The sequence below is a fragment of the Palaemon carinicauda genome, chromosome 3, assembly GCF_036898095.1.
Source record: "Palaemon carinicauda isolate YSFRI2023 chromosome 3, ASM3689809v2, whole genome shotgun sequence".
Taxonomy (NCBI): Eukaryota; Metazoa; Arthropoda; class Malacostraca; order Decapoda; family Palaemonidae; genus Palaemon; species Palaemon carinicauda.
The window spans coordinates 25,923,792-25,951,015 of NC_090727.1; the positions used below are offsets into that span (position 1 = coordinate 25,923,792).

General features: G+C 34.2%; 1 long non-coding RNA gene across 3 annotated transcripts; it reads left to right on the forward strand.

Annotated features, from left to right (window-relative positions):
* Positions 1 to 330: 330 nt before the first annotated feature.
* LOC137638225 (uncharacterized) lies at positions 331 to 27,068 on the forward strand. Of its 3 annotated transcripts, none has more exons than XR_011043917.1 (3): positions 331 to 454; positions 15,946 to 16,126; positions 16,631 to 27,068. It is a non-coding gene; the product is annotated as an uncharacterized lncRNA (long non-coding RNA). The 3 variants fall into 3 exon arrangements; XR_011043919.1 differs by lacking the exon at positions 331 to 454 and adding an exon at positions 1,973 to 2,044; XR_011043918.1 differs by lacking the exon at positions 331 to 454 and adding an exon at positions 8,802 to 8,912.
* Positions 27,069 to 27,224: the final 156 nt, after the last annotated feature.

Sequence of the window (27,224 nt, forward strand, 5' to 3'; positions counted from 1 at the left end):
GAGACTTTTAATGAAAGTGAATGACTTAATTGCGTTTTATTGTTTTCCAATGGTATACCATTCATTGCAATTAGAACTTTATTAATATATCTTTCAGAGCAAAAACTGAAATCAGAGCACACATTAATCGTTAATAAAAACAAAATATACTGTATGTTGTTTCACAATTGGAACAATTAGAAATAAAAACAGAATAAATTATGATTACAGAAGGTACAGGAGTACACTGTGTACAGCATTTAATAGACTGCAAACTTAATTGTGTTGAAAAATGCCCGGAGAAATGACTTCTGGTCAGGGGAACTTTTTGGGACTGTCTAGGGATGTTCCTGACAGTGTAAACTGTAGAAGAAGATTCCTTTCTCAGACAAAGAGAGAGAGAGGAAGAAGGAACCAAGTCTCCTGACTCTCGTCTTTTAACTTGTGATCCTGCAAACAGTGAAGGCTTCATTAGGTAAGGAAGGACACATTTTACAAGGTTTTATTGATTTTATTATGTTCTGGCGGTATCTTTAATTACTCAAAATACTGGAGATTCGAATATCTTGTAGGCGCTGTAGATTTCCATGTGTTAAACCATCGAATTTCTTGAAGGGTCTTTTATTGGTGAAGAAACTTTATAAAAGACATTTCTCAAAACTGGCCTTTTTAGCGTGTGTTGGTAATACCATTAATCAGTGAGTGGTTATTAAATGAGATTGTTTCCAGATGTGGCTTTAACTTTTCAATTAATGAGATGGTGTATAACTGTAGTCGCTGTGTGGTTTTAATTCCAGTTAAGGAAAATGTAATCACCTATAATTGAAGTTGTTACTATAAGAGTGAATTTAGATAATACTAATCCCTGTAGCTGTAGGCCTAGATTTTAGAATCCAAATCAAATGTCGATAATTTTTATGGAATTTTTGTTCCCGTGGTTAAAATAAGAGGGTCATATCATTTTAATATCTGCTCAATGTTTTATTAAAAAACGACAGAACTTTTTAATCACATACTTTGATTTAATCTGGTAAGAAATTTTATTAGAGATTATTTTTCACTTTTTAGAAGGTGTGAATATGATGGTTGTAAACTATAGTGAAAACTGTGATTTGTGCAAATTATTTGCATTGCAAAAATGTAATTAAGAAACGAGAGTTTCAGGTGATGTGTGTTGGAAAGATATTCGTTAGTTGACCAAAAATATAATTCAGTGAACAACTCAACATTCTCATAGAAATCGTTATTTTATTAATACACAAAATGAATTCTTTTGTTATAATTTGGTATATACATACACATATCATTCGTTTGAATACAAATGCATACAATCCTTGACACAAATATATACAATCATTTTGCTTTTAAGAAACTACCATTGTCTCACTTTACGTTAGGTTGATAGCTCGCAGTATCAACCACGCCCACCAATTAAGCTCTCTCTCTCTCTCTCTCTCTCTCTCTCTCTCTCTCTCTCTCTCTCTCTCTCTCTCTCTCTCTCTCTCTCTCTCAAATCCATTGAAATATTAAATATTCGGAAGTGTATCCCAAGATATAAATTATTTTTAAGTTTAGATTTAGTGAGCTCAGCACATATGCACTTACACGGAAGTGTTTGATAGAATAAAGGCTTAGTTTTGATCTTTAATGGACTCTATATACCACCAATACATTGAAATTCAGTTTAAATTAAAGCAGGAAATGACCGTGTTAAAAGCCCAAGTAGGAACACTGCTTTTTATCTAAGTTTATAGTATATATTCTTGGGAAAACCTTTATGGAAACGATTTATTTCGTATGCAACTCTCATATTGTTTCATATTCCAATAGCAGACGTATAATTACCTCATTAGTTAATGAATAATTAACTCTTACTGTAAGGGGGGGGGGTTCCTTGCCTGATTTCGACCAACCAGACAGAACTGGTTTTCTGTATATTTCTTCTTCGTTTAAGAGGACGGGTCTACTCCTTGTCAGTGAATTAGAAAAAAAAAAAAAGTGCGTCTTTAATCTGAAAATGGGAAGCCTTGTTCAGTAACAAATACCAACAGGCTTCAGTATCAAAGTAAAATGTTTTATCTATTTTGCATTAATTAATTTTGTTACTAAGTGATGATTGTCTTCATGGGGAAATTACTGGCGACATTATCATTATTCTGATGAAAAATATCTTGTCATTAGTGATCCGCATAATTGTATAAATCATTATCACTGAAAGACAACTTTAGTGACTAAGCAATTTGAATAGGCGGCGTTAAATTCGTACTTTGTTGGACAACAACAACAACAACAAATGCAGCCATTTCTAGTCCACTGCAGGACAAAGGCCTCAGACAGGGCAATTCATGTCTAGGTTTTAGACAGTTTTCATCACCACGCTGGCCAACTGCGGAGACTTTGGTCTGATCGCTCACAGAAGGCTTGACCATAACTCTGTAATAATTAGTAGCGCAAATATTTTGACTTTAAGGCTGGTTATAAAGGATCAGTGCTTCTGTCTTTTTTAAATATTATAGAATTAGTGGAGATGCCACAGCAATTATTACTTTAATCTAACTTGGCGTACATATTTTTAATGAATTGATTGATCACATTTGACAATGTGGTAAAGAACGACTCGAAATGTGTCGTGACACTATACAACCATGGCAATCTTTATTCAAAGTTACTATTTAGGAACGATTTCAAAAGTGTGTCTTTGTTAAATCATGCTTGTGTTTCAGTGGCTACTTTCCTCTTGGTAAGGGTAGAAGAGACTCTTTAGCTATGGTAAGCAGCTCTTATAGGAGAAAGACACTCCAAAATTAAACCATTGTTCTCTAGTGTTGGGTAGTGCCATAGCCTCTGTACCATGGTCTTCCACTGTCCTGGGTTAGGATTCTCTTGCTTGAGGGTGCACTCAGGCACACTATTCTATCTAATTTCTCTTCCTCTTGTTTTGTTAAGTTTATATAGTTTACATAGGAGTTATTTATTTTAATGTTACTCTTCCTAAAATATTTTTTCCTTTCCTCACTGGGCTATTTTCCCTGTTGGAGCCCCTGGGCTTATAGCATCCTGCTTTTCCAACTAGGGTTGTAGCTTAGCTAGTAATAATAATAATAATAATAATAATAATAATCGTAACAACAACAACAACGATAATAATAATAATAATCGTAACAACAACAACAACGATAATAATAATAATAATAATAATAATAATAATAATAATAATAATAATAATAATAATGTGACACTGGCAGTCTTGCATGAGTTGCTCAACTTAAATCTGTTTAACCAGCTACCATTAAGAGTTTCTCATACATTTGGCCCCGTAAATGAACATTAATTAAAGGGCTGTTTTTCTGGCCCTGTCACACACAGAGGACCCTTTATGCCCTGCAGAGCATACAAGGTCAGTTTATCGTGTACATTCTGAGGTATTTTGCATATCACACATTTCGTGTTTATTGTCAAATGCTTTCGTTTTGAAACTGAGGTAGGAGATTTAGTATTTATCCTCGCCTTATTTGCAATGACATATTCACTATTAGCTTTCGTGTGTTGGTTCTGGCAGAATCGTAAAAAGTTAGAACGAATTTCTTGTGTAATTTTGATATTTATGAGAAAATATTCATTGGAAAGCTTTTATTGATACGAATTAATTTGTATTAAACCTTCATCAATATTTTTCTATCATTCACTAGTGGGCAGGCGTAATCAAAGCATTAGTTAATGACTAAACTCCTACTGTTTTTCGACCAGTCAGGCAAAAGTGGTTTTCAACATATTTGCTCTTCGTTAAGGAGACAGGCCTACTCGTTGTCAGCTATTTTCTTTTTTAGATCAGTTTGTAATCCGAAAATAGGAAGTCTTATTCAGCTTAATGTAAAGGTAATAAGTTTATTTTGTATTGAATGTATTAACTTTTGAATTAATAAATGGTGAATAGTTCCATGTGAAAATTTCCAAAGTAAATATAATTTTGATGAAATAGAACTGGTTATTAGTGACCAACAAGATTGCAAAAAGCGTCAATACTGTCCTTGATACTTCGTGAACTAAGCAACTTGAATCGAAGGCGTGACTATAAACTTTTTATTTATGTGTACTACATTTCATCTTTTAGTTTATATATTCGTCAACTTTGCGATTGTGGGAAATGGTAGTGTTTATAAATAGTTTGATACTTGACATTAAGCTATTTTCTATGTAAGGAAATATATTACTATAATTGATCTGCAATAATCTGCAATGAAAGTATTTTGACTTTTCTAAGGGTAGTTATGAAGGACCAGAACTTCTGTTTAGTTTTAACCCAGACAGACTTTTTTGAGATTTTAACAGTGGGGACACCTTAACGTGGTGAAAGAGTTTGCATCTCACCATGATGAACACAGTTTCACTAGTCAGGGCCACCCATACTAGGTTGGTTTGCTGTGAGTGATCAGACCAAAGTCTCCCACCATTACAAATCCATAATTAGTCAGTGTGGTGATGAAAAGACTGGTCAAACCCCAGACATGAATTAACATGGTCTGAGGCCTTTATCCTGCCTTGGGCTAGAAACGGCTGCATTTGTTGTTGTTGTCGTTGTTGTTGTTGTCGTTGTTGTTGTTGTTGTTGTTGTTGTTGTCGTTGTTGTTGTTGTATAGGTTATAACTGTAATCCAATTAAGTACAAATTTACCAGTGCACAGATACTGAGGTACTAAATGAAGTGAATGTTCCCATTTGGCAATGTGGTACAAAACTAATCAAAAGTGTTTCTTATAAACATCGCTTCCACAGCTATAGAATGTAGGTAACTGTGACACCCTGCAGTAGTTTCTCTTTATTTGAAATGACTGTTTAGGAACTAAATTCTAAAGTATTTGTCTATATAGAATCATCTTTATTTCCAGGTGATGTAGGATATCTTGCAATAATCGTATCTTTTTCTTAAAATATAAATTGTCTTGTTTAAAATAATGCTTATTTTTGTGGTTCAGTCTGGTTACTGTAAGTGGCCTACAGTACAGCATAGTTTGGCCAATAGGTGAACTTTTAATGCTTTCGTTTTAAAAACGGAGGTACGATTTCGGTTTTGTATTTATTTCCGTTTTATTTTGGAAGAGGTCCCGGTAAAATAGACAAACCTACTTTTTAGCTTATTTAGCCGGTAAATATGAATAATGGCAATAAAACTAAAAGATTACTAAACACTTAAAACAAATTTATTTATAGAATTTTAAAGTCCAATTGGAATCTTGTTCACTACATATTAAAAAAAAATCATTAAAACGATTATTTTAATCAATTGTTAAAATAAATACAGCTGTCTTCGAATTTCTAGGCATAAGTCTCTGCAAATCCAAAACTTTTCTTTTGGGAGCGTTCTTTTACCAATGCACTTAAGGTGCACCCACTGAAGACAACAGTCACAGACCACAGAATCCATCTTGCAATGTTGAATACTCTGAACGAACATGATAAAATGACTGTGGAGGTCCTGTAGAGAGAGGGGTTCCCCTGCTGTATGGGAGCGGGAAAAACAGTCGTCAGACGTCAAACTAATACGCCTTCATTTACTAAAGAATATATATAAAAAACTAATCTTCTAGGTCCAGTAATGAGTAATATTTGTGTGATTGGAAACGAAAAACAGCCACACCTGTCGTTGTCCACTACTATTGCAAGTAAATCATATTTACAATACTGCACATAGTTGCTTCCGTAGAATTTAATTATCTGTACAGTGACTGGTTATCCGGCAATGTTTCATACTTCCCAAAGGACAAAGTAATAGTCCAAGAATGATATATTCGAGCCCTTTAGCCATGAAGGATAGATTCTAAATAGGTTTGTGTGTACGTAAGTCTTGATAATCAAGAGCACTTTTCAGAATGGGTGTGGCTGTAGCCACTGTCTCAGATTGTGGATATTTGCACTCGTCAACGGTAGTAGTTATTATTCCCGAAATAATAATATTCAGAATCTAAAGGTTTTTTACTTAAGTTACTTTATATATTACCATCAGATTAATCACACGTTCGGTAGTTTGTTCGTTTTAGCTTGCCTTGCCTTATGCAAGACAGGGTCACACGATCCTTAGCCCCTTATTATCTTGACGTGTTTTCTCTCTTCAAATCTCCCCCTTCGAAACAAGTCTAGTCAGATTTATTCTCTACCATAAAATCCAAATAATTAAGATAAGTCTTTAAACACCCTTAAGTATGTTAAGCATACTTGTCTCTCGTATATCATTGATTCGATATTACTGAAATATATTTAAGCAAGATATTAGGTAATTTTTTTTTTACAATCCTACCAAGAAATCTTGGATTAAAACATATAATTCAGTTATTCTTCCCATGATATTTTCGAGTTTTTAATATATTTCAAAGAACGAAAGTTTTTTTAGTTGGATTTTGAGAAAAACTAATCAAGCTTGAAGTTATATTAGTCACTTACTATCCAGAAATCCCAAGATTGCTTGCAAGATATAAATGAAAAGATTCGACTATCCTTAGCGATCTAGCGTTGGCTGTTTACATAGTTGCTTTGGTTTGGCTGAAGAATGTAGTCGTTAAATACGAGTTGATGATGGGTTTGTGGAGGTTGTATTAATACTTATTATATAATCTCTCTCTCTCTCTCTCTCTCTCTCTCTCTCTTTCTCTCTCTCTCTCTCTCTCTCTCTCTCTCTCTCTCTCTCTCTCTCTCTCTCCTATTCCTCAACATAACTCGATCGCTTACCAATAATTCTCTCTCAAGATTTCTAGTATCTCAGTTAAACTAATCATGATATTGATCTTTATATTAATGTTCATGAGTTCAAAATTGCAAAATACGATTGTTAATACAGTTCTCGCTTTCATAGGTGGTCGTTAGAGGTTAATGAGATGGTTAATTAGATAGTCTTTCGCGGGCTGGCAAAATGCAAGAGCCCGTGGCCTACGTAAGAGGGGGGGGGGGGAATAAATACTTTCATTTGCAAATTGCCTCCAGCATTGAATTGTGAAGCAAAACTGGTTATAAGTAATACGTTAGTGTCTGCAGTGCATAGAATCTTGGTTGATGATGATCTGTGAACTACGAAATTTGTGTCCGTGATTTAAACCAGGACCCACTTACTATTGGTGCTTCGGTTTTGACACGTATGTTCATTTTCATGTTTAGTGAAGACTTTTGTTTTAATCTCGTGATATTTAAATTATGTACCATCTTATAGAGGGAATTGGGAGAGAAATTTCGTCGTATTCATTCTTGTAACTCTTTGAGAAAAAAGTTGAATATGTATATATGTATGTAAATATCAACTATAATGGCAATTAATACCGAATTCTACCTTAGGAATATATATCCACTGGAATTCATTTATGGTAATAGCTTCTGGCTGGGCAGAGATTTGAACCGAGTGTTAGGGATATATATTCATGTATGTATGTAATACATACGTATGTATGCAGTACCAACTCCTATCAAGTTGGAATGCATATTGCATGCTTAATTATTAGTTGATTATCATAATAAGTTGCAACATATTTGCAACCATGTATGAGCCGCTGTAACCCCATAGGGGGGAGGGGTGCTGTGGATGGCTTCTTGTGGGGGGAGGGGTGCTGTGGGTGGCTTCTTGTGGGAGGTGGCTTCTTGAGGAGGGGTCAGTGTATGTGAAGTGGAAATGATTTTGGAAGATATAACTTAGGAATTAAATTTATACACATTATATAAATCAAGTCATGAAAAAAAAAATTATATTGTTACCCCAAATTTAGCTTCTGTGTTCTTAATAGGCCCCATGTTTATTGAATTGTGCAACGACCTTTTGATTTATTTATTTACGAAACGTATTAGCTCGAAGCAAATATACGTAGGTTGCTTAACAATATTGATATAGTGTACAGGTATTAGGTTACTTTACATTAAGGACTGTTTCCTGGTCCTATCACACGCAGGGGAACCCTTCGCTCTACAGGACCTACAAATCCGTATGCCGTACACAATCTTAGGGATTTAGAGTATCACACATCGTATTCCGTGTTTATTATTAAATCCATATATTATCGAAGCACTCAGGAAACGAAAAAAAAGTCTTCATTTTCTTCTTGAAAGACTTAATATCTTCAGTCTTTCGAATGTTTAGTGGGAGCTTATTGTATAGTCATGGGGCCGCATATTTGAAAGCTATAGAACCTACAGTAAAGGTTTAATGGCCACTCATGAATGGCAGAAGCAAGGGACAATGCCCTAGAGACTGACCATATGTACCTATGATTAGTGCCCAAGTACCCTCTCCACCCAAGCTAGGACCAAGGAGGGCCAGGCAATGGCTGCTGATGACTCAGATAGAACTATAGGCTCCCAAACACCCACATGCTTAGCTCACAAGGATAGTGAGGTTGCAGCGACCAAAGGAAATTGACATTTATCTTGGTTCCAATAGCTTAAAACCATCTGTAACTATTCTCGTGTCAAGACGATTTGTTGGCTGCACAATATTATTATGTATTATTATTACTAGCTAAGCTACAACCCTAGTTGGAAAAGCAAAAGATGCTATAAGCCCAAGGGCTCCAATAGGCAAAATTAGCCCAGTGAGGAAAAGGAAATAAGGACATTAAATAAATGATAAGAACAAATTGACAATAAATCATTCTAAACAAACAGTAACAACGTCAAAACAAATATGTCACACATAAACTATATAAAGACTTATGTCAGCCTGTTCAACATCAAAACAGGACTTATCATAGTTTGTTTGCCTTACTCCTGTAGTCCTGTAATGACGTCATTATGACATCATTATAACACTACTTGGCTGAAAATAACGAGTGGACTTGTCCAGTATAGGTCAATACAAGATGGACAATCGGTTAGCAGTTGTCCAAAGTTATTTCTGTTTAGTTCTGGAAGGAGACAGAAGTAACGACCCCTTGGTATTTCTCATTAGCTAAACTTAATATAAAGGTAAAGTTGATTTGGTTTTAAATTGAAGTGTTTGAATATTGAATTATTCTTTATAATTCAGGATTCACCATTGGTCTTATTCAATGGAGATAAACTGGGAACAAGACATGTTATAATCTTGAAATTTGATTCACTGTGATTTGATAATCAACCCAGTGTCGAATTTCATTATAAGTTAATATTTCTACTTCAGATGTCACTGGAATTGGTTTGGTCATCTGGTGGTATTGAAAAACGGCAGTCTTAAAGATGTATTTATAATTGTATTTTAACTTGGCCAGTATGTGTGTATTTTAAGTATTTTGATCGTGGACGATAGCTGACCAGAGAGGCATTATGGAATTGGTAATAGCTATTGCAAAGGGCCTCTCTTAGAAGCTTATATATTACATGTGTTATGGTCTCCAAAGTCCGGAAGACTTCGTTAGTTAGTCTCAGTGAAGAACTTATAACATTAAAATATAAATGTCAATATGCACAAACTGTGGTAAATTCCAAATTTATGGAACTTTCAGAAAATATATTTAATGTAATTTAGTTAAATCAAGTGTTGTTTTAAATACAGAGCAGCAACAGTAAATGAATTACCAGCAAGATTTTTTTTTTCATAATGATAACATAGAATCCCACTTTCCTGACTGCTATAATTTGACTCCTGGAAAATCACTCGCAAATCAATGGATTTATGCTTTGTTTCATTTATAGTTCTCGACTCGAATTTGAAATATTTTATAACAGATTGAATATTTATATAGGAACTATTAATAACATCCTTGGTATCCATGGTCCGTATCGTCTGCCAATCTCTATAATTCCAGATCGTAAGCTTTGCAGTTTCTTAAATTCAGCATATCATTAACCAATTTGTTCAACTTTGTGCAGTTTATACATTTTATCTGTTGTGAAATACATTCCTTGATTTCCTGAACATTTCCCGTACTTTTTATCATCAGTCTTGAACTTGCAATCTTTTTCAAGATGTCCATACCTTTGACAGCTCTGGCAGATCACATGCTACCTATTCTGGATGTTATAAGTACCCTATTGCAACATAACTATATCCTGTAAAGTATCTTAATTTTTTTTTTCAAAGTTAATTTTTGTAACTAATAAAACAAGTAACGTGAAGGTCAATCCATAGCACTCGGCCTATTTGTAATTTAGTAAAGTTCAATTGTCTAGTCTTGAACGATCCCACTACTTAAACATCTTCCCAAATTAACTTTTTAACTCCAATTGCCTCAAACACTGCTATTGGATTTAGCAGTTCTTGTTATTGCTTTTGGTAGAAAATTCTCCATGAACCAATTGTGTTACAAATAAGTTGCCAATGTAATGATAGATATTTTAATGCTGCTAAAAGGATATTCACGAAAAATGGGTTATTTCAGGATAATTAAGCATTTCAGTGATAGATTGGTAAGGTACTAAACTCGATCATTGTAGGGCCAGTCATCCTGTTTCATAGGCTTAAGTTTATTCCCAACTGGCAGTGATCTGTGTCATGTTTTTCAAATTCGTTCTCATTTTGGTTATTGATGACTACAAAACATTACATTGAGTTTAGAATGAAATTGAATAAGATACGTAAAAAGGCAGCTTTTTCTCCAGCAAAGAAATGACAATTTATTTTCCTTTTTATGAAGGAGAGCTACGACTTTCTGATTTTCCGTAATATGCTTGAACAATTAGGTTATAGTTAGGCAATTCGTAAATTCCTTGGGAAGATTGGGGGAAGTCGTGTAGTGTAGGGATAAACTATCGTAACAATAATGCTTTATTTTGGGGGATATACTTTTTACTTTAAGGACAGGAAGGGAAGGATTTCTTCAAGGGCCAGAGTCGAGTTGGTGAGTTAAGGATTGGTCGGGGAGAAGGTTTTGGGAAGGTGGGGAGGGAGTAGGAGCTTAGGAAGGAGATGGTTCAGTTGGTATGAGGATATCTGGAATCTATTGTCAATGCCGTGGTTAGCAAAAAAAATAATCTGGCAGGTCCCTCATTTTAAATCATGCAGTCTTCCACGTCTTGCTCAGCTTGCAAAGAAAATAAAGAGGTTATGATAAAACTGAAAATGGAAGTCAAATAAAACAAAGATGCAAACTGTAGACTATAAACTATAGACCAAATTGTTGATATTATTATTATTATTATTATTATTATTATTATTATTATTATTATTATTATTATTATTATTATTATTAGCTAAGCTACAACCATAGTTGGAAAAGCAAGATGCTACAATCATAAGGGCTCCAACAGGGAAAAATAGTCCAGTGAGGAAAGGAAATATGAGAATAAACGATATAAGAAGTAATGAACACTTGAAATATTTTAAAACCATTAACATCATTAAAACAGGTTTTATTCCTGCATTCTTTGTTCTCTCTACTGATAAGATACATTCATTTGCTTGTAGTATAGAAAATTCTATTCCAACTTCATCCTGGCTTATGTCTCTCGTCTCACATTTTCACAGACATCTCAATAAGTACTTCCCAAAATATCAACACGGCCACTTTTTTATGTTTATTAACTTTATCCAAACTTTTTTTTCACTGTTCTCAGTTTATAGAATTGCCCTCTCAATATGTAACTAACTCCCAATACTTACACAAGGCCACTTGTATTAATTTTCAATCTTGTCTTCATTGCACATTTTAAACAATACAACTTAAATGTTCTTCCTTTTAACATACTGTTCCTCCTTCCTGCCTTTCTTCCTTTCCTTCCTTCCTTCCTTCTTTCTTTCTTTCTTTCTTTCTTCTCCATGATTTTGATAATTTCTGTTTGCAAAACTTGCTAAAGCACTTAGTCTTTTTAACTGAACCTTCAACACCTTACTATTTTGACTGTCTAAAATGAAATAATATCTGATCCTGTCTCCTCTCGTCACTCTACACATCCATTTCAACATTCACATTCCTACCATTTCCATTTTTCTATCTTGAGCCTTCGAAATCATTAGTGTGTCAGTCTCCCCAAACCATTGCAGATCTAATATCACTTCTATTAAACCTTCCTTTAACCTTTGCACTGATCCCCTTCTATTGGTATAGTTAATTTCTGAGTCCATATCTCTATTTGTTAATTTGACTGAATACAAAATCCAACTTTCTTGATGTCACATAAGCCCAGTTTCACTGTACCCTGTCTTCCTTCTACCATCCATTAAAATTGTGTTTTTTTCGGCTAGTCTAATGCCTTGATCTTCATGTGCTTTGCTCCACATTTTTAGCTTAACAACAATAACAATATTAATAATAATAATAACAATAATATAACAACTTATTACGCATTTTTACGGAACATTTGGATGTTAAAAGAAATAGGAAATTACTTTTTACTGGGAATATTTACCAACTTTTAGTATGTTTGTAAGTTTTTGTGATCAACAGAGGCGTATCATATGATGTTCAACAGCAAAGTATAGAAACCCTTGTGTTTGTTTTTTACTTGGCCAATTTAGGGATAAACGCTTTTGTCCACTTTTGCTGGAAACAGGCAAGACAGACTAGTGTTGTCTGGCTGTGAACTGTACAAAGAAACTTTTGGTTAAAAAGGTATTTTTTTCCGTAAAGGGAAAAGTGAGATTAAATGTTCAAAATTTGATACGCAAATGTATTCGCGTTACCTCCGGCTGTATCCTTTTGCCTATAGCAACTATCTTTTGCTGTGATCAGTCATCCTACTTCCAAATTGTGTCTTTTTTACGTAAGGTGAACAGATATTATGAATTGAAAATAGCAGAATCTGTGGACATTATGCTGGTGATTATAAAACGAAAGAATGTACTTCAGATTTCGTCAATCGTATTACTTGCTTTCTTACTCATTTACTTACTTACTAGCTTGTTTGCTTGATTACGAACTAGCTTGCTTACTTACTGGCTGGGTGGCTGGCTTACTTCCTTGCTCGCTTACCTACTTACTTAATTATTTACTTACTGGTTTGCTTGCTTGCTTACCTACTTACTTACTGACTTGCTTGCTTGTTTACTTAGTTACTTATTTGGTTGCTTGCTTGCTTGCTTACCTACTTACTTATTTACTTGCTTGCTTACCTACTTACTGACTTACTTGCTCACTTACTTATCTACTTAATTGCTTGCTTACTTACTTATCTACTTAATTGCTTGCTTACCTACTTGTTTACTTGCTTGCTTATTTGCTTGATTATTATCTTGCTTGTTTGCTTGCTTGCTTGCTTACTTGTTTCTTACTCCTTTACTTGCTTGCTTACTTGCATATTTGCTTACTTGTTTTCTTACTTGTTTACTTGCTTGATTACTTGCATGTTTACTTACTTACTTACTTGCTTGCCTGCCTACTAACATGCTTACTTGCTTACTTTCTTATTTGCTTGCCTACTTACCAACTTGCTTGCTTGCTTTCATGCTTGCTTACTTACTTACATGTTTACAGGCTTGCTTGCTTGCTTATCTACTTACTTACAGCCTTGCTTGCTTGCTTGCTTACTTACTTACTTACAGCCTTGCTTGCTTGCTTGCTTACTTACTTACTTACATGTTTACAGCCTTGCTTGCTTGTTTGCTTACTTACATGTTTACTGGCTTGCTTGCTTCCTTCCTTGCTTGCTTAATTGCTTACTTAAATGTTGACTTGCTTGCTTGCTTGCTTACTTACATGTTTACTTGCTTGCATGCTTGCTTGCATGCTTGCTTGCTTGCATGCTTGCTTACTTGATTGCATGCTTGCTTACTTGAATGCTTTCTTGCTTGCTTGCTTACTTACTTATAGTGCTGTTCTCCTGATCCTATCACGCAGGGGAACCCTACTCTCTACAGGACCTACAAAATCAGTTTATCGTATCATAAGTATTTTGTGTATCACACAGACTAATGGATGTTAATAGTTGAATTACCATAATTGCGTTAAAAGATAAAAAAAACCGACTGAACCTTGGTGAATTGATATATAATATATTGATAATAATAGCGGAGTCTTCCATTATGAAAACAATAATTAGCACTCCATTGTTTAATTTTAATATTTCACTTTTAAGGGCTGGTTTCGTGGTCCTATCACACAGGGTAACCCTACTCACTACTACAGGACCTACAAGGTCTGTTTGTCGTAAGCATTCTTAGGTATTTTCCGAATCACACTGAATGATTTCTGTATTGTCAAATCCACATAATCGAAGCACTTAGAAAGCTTCAATCTCTCTCTCTCTCTCTCTCTCTCTCTCTCTCTCTCTCTCTCTCTCTCTCTCTCTCTCTCTCTATCGTTTTGTGATTGAATAACTTTGTGATAGTCTAAAGAACAACTACAGCTCATTAAAATCAGCTCAGAAGTAACGGACACAAACTGGAATTGAAAAGATACACCTCAACTTAATGTGGAAAAGTTTCTTTACATACGAAAATAGCAAATTCTTGGAATAGACTTCCAGCGGATGTAGTGAACAGTAACACTTAGGTAAACGAGTTCGAAAATAAGTTAGACAAGATCATAATATCTTAAGTTGTCACTTGAGATGGTAACAGAGCGAGTTTCAATAGTCAGTCCTGGAAATATCACAGGTGATGACGATGTTCACGATGAACTTGTCATTGTCTCAGTTTGCCTTATTCTTTAGTGACGTATTTCTGAGGTTATTATAACATAACACTTCACTGAAAATGACGACTGGACTTGTCCACTGTTTGGCCAATGCAAGCCGGACAATCGGTTATCGTTTGTCCAAAGTTGTTTCTGCTTGGTTTTGGAAAGAGAGACAGACTCGACTGGCGTTATCCTTAGTAGCCAAACTTACTTTTAAAAATAGGTTTATTTGATTTTTGGATCACCTGAAGATCCACTAGCTTAAATTTTCTCGTCTGAAGATCCACCACCCTAAGCGAGGATCTTTAGGTAATAGTCTAAAGCTTAATAAAACACTTTAATCATAAAATCAAAGTAATTTATTAAAACGTACCATAATAACCAAAATGTGAACTCGTTAATGTGGATATTGTGCTACGATCTGTTCACATAACTTCTCAAAATCATTTTTAGGATATGTCACATGAATTGCTGCAGGTAGGACAGTGCCATAGCCTCTGTACCATGGTCTTCCACTGTCTTGGGTTAGAGTTCTCTTGCTTGAGGGTACACTCGGGCACACTATTCTTTCTTGTTTCTCTTCCTCTTGTTTATAGTTTATATATGAAAAATTTATTCTAATCTCATTGTTCTTAAAATATTTAATTTTAATTGTTAATTACTTTATTTCCTGTCCTCACTGGGCTATTTTCCCTGTTGGAGCCCTCAGGCTTATAGCATCCTTCTTTTCCAACTAGGGTTGTAGCTTCACAAGTAATAATAATAATAATAATAATAATAATAATAATAATAATAATAATAATAATAATAATAATAATAATGAGTTTAACAATTCTTGCAGCCACGCATTGGCTTTATATAGCATATATAGATTTCTTTAGTTATCCCAGGACCGCCTAACATTACTGGATTTGCATAGAAGATTGAAACAAACATTCCCCCCCCCACCTCCACCCTTGTTTTTGTTCCTCCAATTCGTTCACTCTAGGGATACATGTTATGAAGTATGAACCCAATTCTGCAGTCACAATCTATAACTATAACTTTGACTATATCTATAACTATTATACTGTAGTACAACAATCTTTGTGATTTGTGAAATTTTACAGAATTTTAACTATTAAAGTAAAACAAAAAAAAATTTCAGTAGGTATGTTCCTCAGTGAACTAGTTCCCCCTCATTTGTGGGCAATAGTTTATTAAGGTGTGGTGTTTTTTAACAATTTAATTAATACAACCAATGAATTGTGACTCTTTCAACAAATAAACCTCTTGTTTTTGTTCGTGCTAACGTGAATCTCTTGTAACTAAATAGTTTTTTTATGCCTGGCAGTCAACTCAGCTGTTGACATTGGATAGTCAACTAGTGACAAGGATCTTAAGCTTAAACTATTTTGGGAGAAATCTAGTTGAAGTACAGTAGGCAAAAGTGAAAATGTTGCTAAAATGTCCTTTTCAATTCTTTCCAGATTTGTGCTTCAGTTTGCTTGGTATTGAATTCATAAGAAACTGATGACTGAAAGAGGACACTAAGGCTGTCATGCAACAAGTTGAGGAATTGTTACAAGAGAATCCTCTGTCTTCTGTATGAGACGAAGTTACGTACGATAACATCCAGGGTGAACTAATACTATGAACTTCGTTTGAAAGGTAAAATCCTCGTTCTAAGGTTCTATGCTTTTTAGAAGATAGGTTAGATTTCTGGCATTTAGTGCTGGTAGGAAGTTCCTCAATCACGTACAGAATAATATTAGATTATGCTGAGTAAATAGTAAATATTTAAGATCTTTTTTATTTCCAGAAATTGGTTTTCCATTCACTGAGATTATGTTTTTCTTGATTTGAAGCAAGTAATAGGCCTCGTGGGATTCACTTAAGCTGTATTTTATCAAAAATATATTTCTTATTAATGTTTTTTCTACTAATTCCCAAGTAGTTGATAAGCTTTGATTAAATTAATGCATTTTTGTAAAGGGAAAAATGTAAATGCAAGTATAGTTTAATTCTAGGTCTCCATTAGACCTACTTTTTTGAGACAACAAAACTTAATTTACTTTTTTTTTTTTTTTGTCAAAACAATTTTAGGAAAAATGACTTATGTAAAATAGGCAAAAGCAAAAATTCTGTTGAATTGTCCTTTTCAATTCTTTCCAGATTTGTGATCCAGTTTGTGTGGTATGGCACCGAAGCCTAGAGGACGTGAAGACAGACGCTGTTGATCCTCAAGTTGAAAGATTGTGATGAAGGTCTTCAGTCTCCTGTCTCCAGTATGACCCGAGTTAAGTCTGCCATTTTCAATGATCCAATACTGTCAACTTCCTTTAGGATGGTCAAATTGATTTTGAAAGTTGTGTGCTTTTAAAACCTAGGTTAGATTTTGTGACATTTGGTAGTAGGGTGAAGTTATAAGAGTATAGAGATGGAATATTAGACTGGACTCTGTAAATATCTGAATTTGAAGGTTTAGGATTTGTGGATATTGGTTTTCCATTGTATGAGAATTATTTTCGGGAAGGGGAGTCTTTAAATTGAAATTTAAGTGATAGGACTCAATCAAACTAATCAAAAAATCATTTTTTTTTTGGCTGAGTTATTTTTTTTTTTTCTAGTAGTAAATCCCGTTAGTTTGAAAGCTCAGATTAAACTCATGCTTTTTATTAAATGCTTTTAAACTCGAGTAAGTTTAGAGTTTAGCTCTATATTTACTTTTTTACTTTTACTTTTAGGGGTTTATTTCTCGCCCTCCATCAGACACTTTAAAAGTCTGTTCAGGCGGACCTTGTTGTGTGAAAATAATTTCTTTCCAGTTAATATTTTGCTCTGTAACAAAAATCAACCTGTTTTTTGGCAAAACCTTTTAATTTGTTCTCTTAAGATATCCCGATTTTCTCTTTTTGCTTTGAAATATTCTTAACTTCTTCACTGAAATATCATAATCTATTGGTCTTTAGAATATCATAAGTTTTGTGACTTCGTTTTGGAATTAAAATGGTTTACATTTGGGGGCTTAAAATATCTTATATTTGGGGCTTAAAATAACTTAATTTTAGGGCTTAAAACATCCTACTTTTGGGGGATTGAAATATCCTACTTTTGGGGGCTTAAAATATCCTACTTTTGGGTAACTTAAAATATCTTACTTTTGGGGATTAAGATATCATACTTTAGGGTAACTTAAAATATCCTACTCTTTGGTGCTTAAAATATCCTACTCTTTGGTGCTTAAAATATCCTACTTTTGGTGGCTTAAAATATCCTACTTTTGGGGGAATAAAATATCCTACTTTTGGTGGCTTAAAATATCCTACTTTTGGGGGAATAAAATATCCTACTTTTGGGGATTAAAATATCCTAATTTGTTTTCGATTGAACTGATTTCCTGAACATATATTATTGGTTGAAACTTACTGAAAACTGTTCACTAAATTTGTACTTTATTACCAATTTTCTGAGAGTTCCTATTAATACTTTTGCCTTTCAGGTTAACGCGGCCTTCTCCTAGGATGCTTAAAACCCTTCAACGAAAAGTATGATTCACATAACGACTATCCTAGATTCGTCACGTGGGATAGAGACTCTCCTGGTCAAGTCCTTCAGTTGGAGCAGAGAAAGTGGAACTCCTTGAACACCTTTTTGGACCTGGGTGTTCAAGAAGTTGTCCCTTTTAGCTTTTCATAATATGGATTCAAGTGTCTACTTCAAGTTTTGAGTCTTGGACAGCGTGCTAAGTTATATTGCTTGCTTGCTAATTCACCTCATTTCTTCAATTTTCTGTTTCATGAATTTAGTTTTAATACATTGAATTCCCAATAGAAATTGCTTTAATGAATAGTTGATGACTAAAATTTAGTTAAATATCAATTTAGGTCTATAGAAATCCATGTCAATAACCAAGATTGAAATCTTGCGTAAGCTAACCGGAAGTTTTTTTAGAGCTAAATTATATCTCATTTTCATTAAATTTCTGGTATTCTTGATAGAAGATATTTCAGGGAGGGGTTTAGGCTATTTCACGTAAGAGTTAATCAGGTAGGGGTTATTTTGGGTATGAGTTATTTCAGGTAGGAGTTCTTCCAGGTAGAAGGTGAGCTATTTCAAGTAGCAGTCATTTCAGGTACGAGTTCTTTCAGTAGAGGGCAGGCTATTTCAGGTAGAACCTGGGATGTTTCATGTAGGAGTTATTTCAAGTAGGAGTTTTTTTTCAGGTAGGAGTTATTTCTCGTAGAGGTTGGGATATATCATGTAGGCGTAATTTCAGGTAGGAGTTCTTTCAGTAGACAGCAGGCTATTTCAGGTAGATGCTGGGATATTTCAGGTACAAGTTCTTTCTCGTAGAGGCTGGGATATATCAAGTAGGAGTTATTTTAGGTAGGAGTAATTTCAGGTAGGAGTTCTTTCAATAGAGGGTAAGAGTAGAGGGTGGGCTATTTTAAGTAGAAGCTGGGCTTTTTCGGGTAGAGTCTGGGCTGTTTCAGGTAGGAGTTATTTCAGGTAGAGGCTGGGCTGTTTCAGGTAGACGCAGGGCTGTTTCAGGTAGACGCAGGGCTGTTTCAGGTAGACGCAGGGCTGTTTCAGGTAGACGCAGGGCTGTTTCATGTAGAGGCTGGGCTATTTCAAGGAAGAGTTATTTCAGATAGAGGGTGGGCTATTTGAGATAGACTGGGCTATTTCAGGTAGAGGCAGGGCTGCTTCAGTTAAATTTCAGTCTAGATTTGTTTATATGATTTAGTGGGATTGGACATTCAAATCATGAGATCCCAGAAGAAAAGTTTGAGCTATTTTTTCTTTTTTTTTCTATTTGTCAATTTTGACTTTCAAGAATTAGGTATTTTTAGTAAGATTTGAAAAACCTTTTTGCATATTAAAGCGGGTTTTAGTTTGTAATCTATATAATTTCTAAAGTTGAGGAAATAGGAACATGTTCGTATATTACTATGGAAATTTTCAAACTGTATTGTTATTGTATTAGGAATTAAGTTTATATAAGATTACTGAATTATCCGATGCCAAAACTTTCAGTTTATAGAAATGAGGTTTAAGTTTAAGTATACATAATTCCTTTATTTTTGGGGCATTTAAATTGAGCGGCTTTAAATGCTTATTTCAAGGTGTGTTCTTGTTAAGCCTTTTCAATTTTCCTTTCTGTCCTATAAGCCTAAGGTTCCTTAACACAAAATCCTTTCAAGTTTCAATAGTTTACCTTGGATAGTTGATCCCCCACATTGTATTTTAAATTTTATAAAGGATAATAACTAACAAATGTATTTGAAGCAATCTAAAGTTTAAATACACTATTGGTCCTATATTTAAATATCTAGAGTAAATATTTTAATGTCTGTAATTTGTATAAAAACTTATCACTCTTCTTTTTCTTAATTTTGTAAGATTTAGTATTTGGTGAAAAGTCTATCCTACCTCCTCATGTTGAAAATCTTAGTCCCCCCCCCTCTCTCTCTCTCTCTCTCTCTCTCTCTCTCTCTCTCTCTCTCTCTCTCTCTCTCTCTCTCTCTCTCTCTCTCTCCAATATTAAGTTAATGTATAGAGAGAATTTTAGGAGTAAACTATGAATAAAAGAAAGTTATAGAATATAGGCCTATAAAAAATTTACTGTACATGTTTTTCAGATTTTAATTAGATATTGTTAGAGAAACTTAGATTTAAGGTTAGGAAAGATGGGTCTAAAACTTTGTGCTTCTGGGAAGGTCGAAAGGCTGATTTGTTGGTTGGTATAGATTTGAATACTAAGAGTTAAAGTAGGAATAGAACATTGCTGGATAATACAGAATAGTGAATAGTTTTGGGTGATCATTGGCAGATGAGATGGCTAGGAGGACTTTAGTGTGAAAGGGCTAGGAAGACTTTGGTGTAAAGTGGCTAGGAGGGCTTTGGTGTGAAATGGCTAGAGGGGCTTTGGTGTGAAATGGCTTGAGGGGCTTTGGTGTGAAATGGCTAGAGGGGCTTTGGTGTGAAATGGCTAGAGGGGCTTTGGTGTGAAAAGGCTAGGAAGGCTTTGGTGTGAAATGGTTACGAGGGCTTTGGCGTGAAGTGGGTGAGAGAGCTTTGGTGTGAAGTGGCTAGGGTCTTTGGTGTGAAATGGATTGGAAAGCTTTGGTGTGAAGTGGCTAGGAGGGCTTTTGTATGAAATGGCCAGTAGGGCTAGGGCGTTTGATGGCTAGTATATGAGTGTGTGAAATGGTAGGGCTTTGGCTAGTATTAGTGTTATTCCTCATCTTGTCTTAAGCTACATGAACATACCTTGAAATTAACTTTGATTTTTTAAATGACTCAGGGTAGTATTTTGGGAATTTTTTCAAACGGGGTTTGAATCAGATTGTTTACTCTAATACATCACTAAAGTTTCAGAACTCCCATTCCCACTCCTTGATCCTACCCCATTCCAGTTTGGAAAGATTTTAAAATTAAAGGGAACGTTCATATGACTGAGCCTCCCTCCCCATCTGTCCCCCTCCCTCTTCTGGTATCAGTATTTGCCATATTCCTCACCACTGAAAGGCCAGAGGGCCCATGAAGTATATATCTTGCTTTTGACTGGAACCACTGTTCATTTAGGCTGTTTATAAACTTCCCATGTACGGAACTCGTTCATTCTTTTGCTGGTTTCATGAGAGAAGAAGATTCTTAACTTGTGTATGTTGTATTGTCAAAATGCTAGACTCTGTGCTATGGTGAAATATGTTTAGTCCAATTTGATTTTCCCTGAAATCATGTCAGGGTAGATTCTACCTTGTCAATTCTAGTCATGATAATAATTCAGTCTTGGTAAAGGATCTTTAAAGCCTCAAATGATTTAAAAAATTTTGTTTCATACTTAAATACCTTTGAAATTTAGTTTAAAACTTTTTAAAAATCTTTAATCTTGAATTGTAGGAGATTGTAATGTCAAATTGAACAGGTTTCTGTTATGTATACACTGTCATTTCAAATCAAACTATATCAAATTTGTCATGTATTGTGTAAATGGAGTTGTGAAAAACTTTTTGTCAAGATAGTGATTTAAAATTCTGTCCAAGAATATGAGAGTTTTCAATGATAATGTAAAATTAGTAACTGTATTGGTAAATGTTTTCAATTTTAGCTGTCAATGAAAATCAAAATGTTGTAGAGATATTTTAATTTAGTTTTAAAAATTTAGATAACATTCTCAAAAAGTGTTGACATTTTCAAGTCTTGCAATCCAGTGCTTTCCATTACACTGAGAGATCCCTGAGCTCTCTGAAAAGGGGTCCAGCTGGGACTATAAATGTCCCAAGATATCTGATTCCTACTGTTTCTGTTCAGGACATAAAGGAGGGATAAAGAACTGCTGTAAGTCATTTTAGAAGAAATGTGTAATACATTCTTGAGTATATTGTTGTTGGTATAGTTTTAGTTGTTAGTAGGGAGTTAGTGCCAATGTTGACTAGGGGAATTAAGGGATTATTAAAGTTATTATTTGTGTAATTCAGGATCAGGTAACCTAGCTTAGGGGATGTTTATACAGGGTTAAATCCTATGGCTACAATTTCATTTAGTTTAATCTGCTCTTGGTTAAGTATTTCTTAAATTTCTCCATGATTAGGCAAAGGGGTCCAAACTGAAGTATAACTTTTAGAGGTTAGATTTTATAGACCTACTATAATACTGATGTGCAGGAATGTATCTTGTGTAGTAATTTACAAAACTTAACCACTCTGAAGTTGTATTCATTTTATGCAAGGAAACTTTGTAGTTCAGAAAACTTAGACCTACTCTGATAAGCCTCTGAGGCTTGTACAAAACATCAAGTCAGAACATTGGTGTTATATTGTAATAAACTATATAACTCGCCAATTTCTTTTAATTTTAATGACACTTGAGATTTGAATTTACAATTTAAGTTGTTCAGATGTAACAATATCATAATTTCTACACCATTCTTTCCAGACAACTAAAGCCAAAAACTGTTGAATTAACAAAGTTTAATAAACTCTGATCTGCTTATGCTAAAGTCCCTAACGTTTAAATGCTAATATATTTAATGTCATAAACTGTTGATTAAACTCATTAAAACTTCATTTAACTTACGTCCATGTTGAGTAAATGTGTAGTAACTTAAGGTAATCTAAAGCTAGAAGTTAGTACATTAATCTTCAAGGCACTTTATCAGAAATTATGTAAGTACTATAAGAAAAATCCTGAAAATCAGTTTTTAGAGATTTTAATGTCTTGAATATTTCATGTACTCAGCTTTTCAAATACCACCCCATTAAGCCACAATTTCATTTTTTGAAATTTAGTAACTTTTCAAGTTATGTTGAACGTTTTCATTATTTTCATATCGATGCGAAATACAGAAGACCTTATGTTCTTACTCTACCACTTATGTTGCTACTCTACCACTTATGTTGCTACTCTACCACTTATGTTGCTACTCTACCACTTATGTTGCTACTCTACCACTTATGTTGCTGCTTTACCACTTAAAATTAAACCATTGGACTGAATTTAAGAATTAATGAATGCAGGACAATGCATTCCTTGTACATCAGTAAAGTTGTAACAAGCAATGAACGGATGGTTGGATGATGTCTGGAGTAAGTGTTAAGAGAAGGAGGATCTAATCTATAGAAAGGAGTTAAAGTCTCTTACTAGTTTTGTCTTTAGTGAAAATTAGTTTAATTGGTTACTAATCTTAATAGGTCTGTGTAAAGGTTATATTAGTGAGACACTTAGGTTAGGTTTTCTCTGGTTAAATCAAGGTTAGCAAGTGTCTGTACCTCAGGTTAACACCATAAATTTAATCTAGATTTATAGTAAACCATAGAATATTGAGTCTAAATAATGATATAGTTTAAATAATGAGATTGAGTTTAAATCATGAGATTGAGTTTAAATCACGAGATTGAGTTTAAATCACGAGATTGAGTTTAAATCATTTGAGTTTAAATAATTTGAGTTTAAATCATGAGATCGAGTTTAAATCATGAGATTGAGTTTAAATCATGAGATTGAGTTTAAATCATGAGAGTTTAAATCACGAGATTGAGTTTAAATCATTTGAGTTTAAATCATGAGATTAAGGTAAACTTTGTTCAGTAGACAGCTCTAAGAATTCATATTTCATGACAGACAATATCAATTTCCTCTCACAATTGGCCAAAGGGGAAATTTCAAATCAAAGCTTTTTGAGAATAATCTAAATAATTCTGGTGCCTAAATTCATTCCATACTTGAATCGTAGATTTCAAAGCTTTTCATAATGAGTAATTAAATAAATATATGAAATAGAAAATCCACAGGTTAATCAAAAGTAATTTCACTTGTTTTTGCATTAATTATAGATTAAATCTAAAAGAATTTTTAAATAGCTTAATCAGTTTCTCACTTTACCAGATTGGTCTATCCTAATTGTTTTTATCTGTAGATTGTAAAATTTAGTTATTTTATGAATCTTTTAATATAACATTTTACGTGGCCACATTAAGATGAGGTGATAGGCAAGGTGTTGAGTTAAATATGCAGTTATAAAAATATTCTTTTTACAATATGGAAAAGTTTAAGTTTTTTTCAAACAATTCGTTTTTAATGGACAAGTTTCAGGCTTCTGCTTTGACCATAAGCAATGATATTTACAAATGATACCCAATGAATAAGATACTTCATAATTCTGATTGTTTTTCAAAAGTCTTTTAATAAATAAAATTATTTCTCGATGAAAGAGTAAAGCCATTAGTTCATCCCCATTGAAATATAGAAACACTTTGCAAGTCTTGGCCTTAATTCTTTTCAAATAAAGTATCATTTGTCTTCAGTATTCATAATAGGCCTAGTGGAGACATCTTGGTTAGAAGCCAACTAGTTGAGCCACATCTAGGATAACTGTAGATCGTCCACTATCCTTAACATTACGAAGAATTTAACAGTTAAAGAGGAATACTATCATACCCATAGATGTTTTTAACATTGTTAATAACCTTTTCCAAACCATATAATGGCCTAATATAAATCAGCTTCCTAAGTTTTAACTTTCATATTAATTTTATCTGATAAACTCATCAAAATATATTTATTTCACATAGTACGTTTTAAGATAGTTAATTTTTCAAATCCTTAAAAAATCTACTGACTATTAAAATCGGAAATACGAAGTTTATGAAGCCAAAGATATTTCATTGAAGGTAAACTGACTTCAAAGTATTCATATAAGAGAGAAGGATTTCGAATCATTCAAAATCTCCTTAAGCTTTTCAATATTTGGTTTTAGTAAGAAATGTTCAGGAGCATCTAATATCAATAGAATTTATTCAGGGCTGGGCAGTTGTGTGCGCGTGTGTGTGTTTATACTGTGTACTAATTTTTTATCGAGTAGGCCTACTGTTCGATTAGTTGGTGTGTGTGTATGATAGGAATAAGTACTAGACAATGTGACACTTTGGTAAAATCTCTGTTTGGTAGGTAGCCTTACTGTTAGTTTAAGGGTTGTTCAGCTTTGTAGGTAGGCCTACTGTTATTTTAAAGAGTTGTTCAGCTTTGAAGGTAGGCCTATTGTTAGTTTAAGGGGTTTTCAGCTTTGTGGGTAGGCCTACAGTTAGTTTAAGGGTTGTTCAGCTTTGTAGGTAGGCCTACTGTTAGTTTAAGGGTTGTTCAGCTTTATAGGTAGGCCTACTGTTAGTTTAAGGGTTGATCAGCTTTGTACATAGGCTGACTGTTAGTTTAAGGGTTGATCAGCTTTGTAGGTAGGCCTACTGTTAGTTTAAGGGGTTTTCAGCTTTGTGGGTGGGCCTACTGTTAGTTTAAGGGTTGCTCAGCTTTGTAGGTAGGCCTACAGTTAGTTTATGGGTTGATCAGCTTTGTAGGTAGGCCTACTGTTAGTTTAAGGGGTTTTCAGCTTTGTGGGTGGGCCTACTGTTAGTTTAAGGGTTGCTCAGCTTTGTAGGTAGGCCTACAGTTAGTTTATGGGTTGTTCAGCTTTGTAGGTAGGCCTACTCTTAGTTTAAGGGGTTTTCAGCTTTGTGGGTAGGCCTACTGTTAGTTTAAGGGTTGTTCAGCTTTGTAGGTAGGCCTACAGTTAGTTTAAGGGTTGTTCAGCTTTGTGGGTAGGCCTACTGTTAGTTTAAGGGTTGTTCAGCTTTGTGGGTAGGCCTACTGTTAGTTTAAGGGTTGTTCAGCTTTGTAGGTAGGCCTACAGTTAGTTTAAAGGTTGTTCAGCTTTGTGGGTAGGCCTACTGTTAGTTTAAGGGTTGTTTAGCTTTTAAGAAAATCTTAAATCAGGTTCTCTTCACGTAGCTTCCAAAATGGGTCATATTTGAAAATGTATTACACATGGAACTAAATTGACTTTTTGTGGTCCACGTGCAAGGTTAATGTGTACTTCGGTCCGATCTGCCTATCTGCTAGGAGGAGTAGTAAGGATAGTCAGGGCAGTGGTTTGCACGTGTCTTCTCCTTTACCCGACTCAATCATGCACATGAAATGGGATGGATGAGAGAGATCCTTTGGGGCAGTTGTGGTTCCTGTCTGCTTTTGAGAGGGCAAAAGGATTCTGGAGTAATTGATCGTGGTGGAATTGTAATATAAGACTGATGAGGTGTCCACTCCCTCCATCCATGTTTATATTTATATTTAATTATTGTTTCTAAACTAAAATTTAGATTTGAGAAAAAAGTCCCCTTGCTCTGTCACTGGTTAAAGGTTTATCATTTAAGATGTCAAAATTAGAATACTATAACATTATCTCCTCATACTATTCTTGGCGTATTTAATTCACAATCATTGCATTAATGTCTAAGATTTTCAATAAAACATTTCAAAAAGAGAAGGAAATGGAAAGCATTCAAGGGCCTGGTGACTTTGTTCATTCAAAAACAAAATGCTTAGTTAATCTTGTTACCAGGTGGGAAGGGGCGGGCCTTGGTGGGCTTTCCATTTCCTTCCCTTTTTTTTTTATTGAAAACTTAACTAATTTACACAATCATGACGCTTTTAATCTCAAATGTTGAACTTCAAACTCATTCCAATGTTTAGAAAAATCAAAGATAACAAAATACTTTAGTATCCCATTTTATGAGATCTGAAATGTTCGTTTTCTATGATTGTCGTTGGTTGAGTTTGTTAGAAAACGGGGTTAAAGAATTTGATGTAGTTTGTCATTGACTTCGTAGTGTATTCATATTTATACTTAATATTGTTATTGAGTGTATTGAAACCTGTCCTATGTATGGTAAATAATCTTCTACAATAAAAGACATTATCTAAACGTATTTGTTTTTCTTAATTCATAATTTAAAGATAAAAATTAACACAAAATAGTCGACTCGGTCTACTATGCTTAAACCCAAAGTTAAAGTACCTTATATACTTTAAAGATAACTAATTTTGAGGCTAAAATGACTTATTATCACAAGACTTAGATTTGTCAGGAATGAATATACTTATGAGAATTGAACTAAACATGAATATCATAGTAAATAGTCTTCATTTTCATAATACTTTCATACCAGTGGAAGAGTGAACGATCTCTCTACATTGGAAGGGAATAAACCAGTCTTATAAAAGAACAATTGTGGTTTATAATAGTTTAAAAACAAGGTTTTATACTTCATGAGGTCTCTGGTCTTTCAGAGGAGAGAGAGAATGAAGGCATTTTACTGGTACCAGAAGAGGGAGGGGGACGACTGGGGAGAACACTCAGTCATATGAACGTTGGATTAAGGAGAACACTCCAGGTCACTGGAAATTTTTATATATTTTTTTTTATTTATATTTTTTA